This window comes from Microtus pennsylvanicus, chromosome X, assembly GCF_037038515.1.
Source record: "Microtus pennsylvanicus isolate mMicPen1 chromosome X, mMicPen1.hap1, whole genome shotgun sequence".
In the NCBI taxonomy this organism is placed as follows: Eukaryota; Metazoa; Chordata; class Mammalia; order Rodentia; family Cricetidae; genus Microtus; species Microtus pennsylvanicus.
In genome coordinates, this window is record NC_134601.1 from 104,301,755 (window position 1) to 104,306,628 (window position 4,874).

The following is a 4,874-nucleotide window of genomic DNA, read 5'->3' on the forward strand; positions in this document are numbered from 1 at the left end:
GAGGAAGGGGACTATGGAAATCAAGCATTCCAATGGGTCTGAGTTTCAGCTTTCCATCCTGCCGGTAGTAAAATGCATGGCAGAAAGGTACCTCTAGAAGTCAAACTTCCTGCCGACCTTGGGTGACAGTAACAGTTCCTTACACTTACATGAAGGGCTGGTCTAGAAAACACCAATCCCCTTAGCACATTAATCAGATGCCAACCTGAAAGGATCAGCATGTCCATATCTGATTCCCCTTTCTCTGTAATAATGCCTATAGCTATGTCCCACTCGAGGGCTATAGCATGGTGTCTTCAGGCTCCATGACTTAATCCTTGTTCTCATGACACCAAAGTAGCACAGGCCAACCCCTTGATTCCTTCTCATAATGGAACCTAGCCACTGTGATTGGGGAAGGGCACAATGAACATCCTGTATGATGCCAACCTGTCATGAATCAGTCACAATCTCACTAAATTCCCCAGCGTGATGGCAGCCTTGCAACAAGAGTAGGTTTGTCCTACGAGTAGGTCTACCAGTCACTCTTCCCCAGGCCCACCTGGTATGCTTTGGCTGAATCATCTGCTTTCTAAATAGGACTCTTGAGTCCTCTGGAGTAGCTGAGAAAGGGGACCTGAAATACATTCAATAGATAATTTGGGGTGACTTTAAGAAAAGTTTTCTTGAGTGGATTTCTGTCACTGCTAGGTAACAATGGGGAAGATAATGGTTGCTGGAGTGACGTCTCAGAATGGGCAGGCGCTGGGCTAGAGGCGGGTCTCTCCCAGACATTCTGAGGCGGGCTAGAGTGCAGGAGACAGGCACGCGGCAGAGCTCAGGCAGCCTCTCGGGCAGCGGAGCCAGCAGAGCCCAGCCAGTCCACTCCAGGCCGGACCACCGAAGCCTAGTAAAGAAAACTGAAGGTCCAGTTGATTGGATTTCAGTACTATGTCATAACAGACAGATAATCGTCCACTTGATCAACAAGATGGAAAACTCAGATTCTAGCGATCAAGGAAATGACCAATCTGCAGAACAGTGCAGAAGGCAAGGGGATCGCTTGGATCAGGAAGAAGCTTTCTCTCAATTTGTCAATATTCTGAGCAGAGAAGACTATCGACTTCTGAGAGACAACAATTTGCTAGGCACCCCAGGTCAAAGTACTGAGGAAGAACTCTTCAGAAGACTACAGCAAATTAAAGAGGGGCCGCTGCTGCCGCCGCTGCTCCTGCCTACCCCGCGGAGGTCAGAAGAAAATGGAGACTCTTCTGATGACGAGTCCAATGGTGACTCCATAATAGATTGCCTTAGCTCTGTCAGACAGACTGGCAATACAACAAGAAGTGGTCAGAGAGGTAATCAGTCCGTGAGGGCAGTGACCCACACTAATCTAGACAATCGTGATTTCAGATGCAGTTTAGAGTCAAATGTTAACCGTAATAATGGAAGCCAAACATCAGAAAATGAAAATGAACCATCTGCTACACGTCTTACTGTAGAAAACATGGATCGCAGCATCCACGGTCAAATGGAAAATTCAGCATCTGAGACATCATCCGCCATAACACCTAGGTCAGAACACAGTTCTGCTGAAGCATTAACAGATGTGCCATCCACCAGAGGTCGCAGGAGGGCAAGAAGCCAGAAACCAGAACTCCAGCGAAGAACCAGAGCCAGAGCTGATAGAAGTAGGTCTTCTCTGCACCCAGCAAATGAAATTCCACGAAGATCTCATCATAGCATCTCATCTCAGACTTTTGAGCAGCCTTTGGTAAACGAGATCGAGGGAAGTTCTAGAGCCCCTCAACAGATAACTAGCCCTGAGTTGCTAGGTAGAGGTCGTTTTGTGGCTTCTGGGTCAAGAAATTCTGCTGCTCAAGGGACAAGCTCTTCAGACACAGATGCCAATGGTGAATCGGCAGGATCTGGTCAAAGACCTCCAACCAGAGACCTTCAAGTCAGAAGAGTTCTGCTGGCAGAAGACCGAGAGAGAGATAGCATAGCTAGCAGAACTTGGTCAAGTTCTCAGATCCCAAACAACACGGTCACTTATGAAAGTGAACCTGGAGGTTTTCTAGGCACTTCTACACATTCTGAACATGCAGCTGGGACAACCTCTATGAGTACTCACAGCTTTTCCACTCTTTCAATCTTCAATACTGGATCAAGGGAAACTACATCTGTTCCAATTCAACCCAGGTTTAGGCCGAGAACAACACCTTTTGGTGAGCTTGCATGGAGTGGTAACAACTCTGCTTCCATCCCCAGCTACAACCCTGGCCCCATTTCCATTGATGAATATTCAGAAAGTATCTCACAGATGTTTGAAGGAGGTGTTGAAGCAACCCAACTTTACCCCTTTAATGACAACCACCCAATTAGAAGACCCAACAATGTCCAGATTAATAACTTGGCAACGAGAAGTTTTGGAGAAAACGATGCATTGAAGACATGCACTGTTTGCATGACTCAGTATAAAGAAGGCGACAGAATTTGTGAACTACCTTGCTCCCATGAGTACCATGTCCACTGCATCGAACGCTGGTTTTGGGAGAATAACACCTGTCCCGTTTGTCGCAGTGTCGTCTTAACTTCCTGGAGCAGACGAAGGGTTATATAATGAGGACAGAACTCTCGAAGCTGTGTTGCTAAAATAGTGACCTGCAAATGGAAATTGCTTCCTTTATCTCCATGTTTTTCATGGCGCTTTAATATAAAGTCACAACCTACATCGAGTCATTGCTTTCTGAGGGAATCGTGTCTTTTTTCTAGTTTCTCTTTCAGGATAGAAAGAATATTTCAGACGCTACGTGCATGTGGACACTTTTGAATAGCACTCCTATCTCTTGGGTTCTGTAGGATGAATACAAGTATTTTTAGTGGGAGTTGCTTTTTATTTGACCAAGTCCATGACTATTATATATTACTAGTGTTGCAGAGATTAAAGATAGGGTTGTTCGTATAGGTGTCAGGTGTCCAAAGTATTCTCTCTCAACCTTTGTAACAGGCAGAGAGCACACGTGTGAGGGTGTCTGCTTTTCCCCTTCAGTACAGTTCACTATGTTTATGATCAAAAACAGTGTTGTCATTGAGTTACCTAGTATATGGTTCTTTTCAGAAAACTGTTTTGAAATGTACATTGCTGTATCATGCTTCACTTGGCAAGGTCTGAGGAAAGAGTATTTCTAAGTCACAGTTTAAGCAAATAAAAAAACTGCTGTGACCTCCAGGAAAAACAGAAAACTTACCTTGATACTTAGATCCATTGTATAAGGTAAGATCATTGGTTTCAGTGACTGAAGCTAAATAAGCTGTTTCCTCCAATGACTGTATAGCAGTGTTGGGAAAAACCAGAATTCATATTAAGAATTCCAGGAGGCCAAGCTGTTTCTGGCTCGTGGATACATCATGGAAAAACATTGTTCCTCTTTTCATACCAAACTTTCTAGTTACTCAGGAAGATTAATAAGACATGGGACCTTTGTTGTATTACTTCAATCCTTTTTCCATTTCCCACTTTAATACTCTGTAAAATGTTTCTCTCAATGTTCTATCTGCATATTTGGAGGAACAAGTAAGCTGAGAGTATTCCTGAGGTAAAGCCATTATAGCTGCTGCCTCCTTCCGACCCTGACATTTCTCTTTCCAGGAAGGCGTCCTCATTAATGGTTCCCTGAGAATTCTTTCTTTCTTTCTTTCTTTCTTTCTTTCTTTCTTTCTTTCTTTCTTTCTTTCTTTCTTCCTTCCTTCCTTCCTTCCTTTCTTTCTTAAAAATTTTTATCTCCTTCCTTCCTTCTTTCCCTCTTTCCTTCTATTTCCCTCTTACTCCCCTTACTTCCCTTCCCCCTCCCTCTCCAGTCCTAAGAGAAATCAGGGTTCCCTGCCTAGTAGGAAGTCCAAGGCCCTCCCCATCCACCCAGGTCTAAGAATGTGTTCATCCAAACAGACTAGGTGCCCAAAAAGCTAATACATGCAGTAGAATGAAAACCCAGTGCCTTTATCATTATCTTCTCAGACCTCATTGACAGCCATATTCAGAATCTGGTGTGATCACATGCTTATTCAATCCCAGTCCAGCTGGCCTTGGTGAGCTCCCATTAGATCAGTGACACAATTTCAGTGGGTGGACGCACACCTCGCGGTCCTGACTTTCTTGCTCACCTTGTCCCTCCTTCTGTTCTTCATCTGAACCTGGGGTGGTCAGTCCAATGCTCCATTGTGGGTCTCTGTCTCTATCCCCATCCTTCGCTGGATGAAGGTTCTATTGTGATATGCAAGAGATTCCCATAGTGTGGCTATGGGAGAAGGACAGTTCAGACACCCTCCCCTCTGTTGATCAAAGACCTACCTGGGGACATCTCCTTGGACACCTGGGAGTCCCTCTAGAGCCAAGTCTCTTGCCAACACTAAAATGGCTCCCTTAATTAAGATATCTACTTCCCTGATCCCATATCCACCCTACCTCCATCTCAACCATCTCATTCCCCCAATCTCTCCCCAATCCTCCCCTTCTCCCATCTCTCTCCCCATCTCCCCTTCCCTTCAACCCACCACCACCCCTGAGCTTCCAACTTTTGCCTAGCAATCTTGTCTACTTCCAATATCCAGGAGGATAACTAAATATTGTTCTTTTGGTTCACCTTCTTATTTAGCTTCTCTAGGGTCATGAATAATAGGCTCAAGGGATTTTATTTAGGGCTAGAATCCACTTATGAGTGAGTTCATACCATATTCATCTTTTTGGGTCTGGGTTATCTCACTCAGTAAAGTGTTTTCCATCCATTTGCATGCAAAATTCAAGATGCCATTTATATTTACCGCTGAGTAAAACTCTAAAATGTATATGTGCCCCACCTTCTTTATCCATTCTTCTATTGAGGGGCACCTAGGTT

The 4,874-nt window shown here is 44.6% G+C and overlaps 1 pseudogene; it reads left to right on the forward strand.

Moving 5' to 3' along the window:
* The first annotated feature begins 970 nt into the window (after positions 1-970).
* On the forward strand, positions 971-2,602 carry LOC142840452 (E3 ubiquitin-protein ligase RLIM pseudogene; annotated as a pseudogene).
* The last annotated feature ends 2,272 nt before the right edge of the window (positions 2,603-4,874 follow it).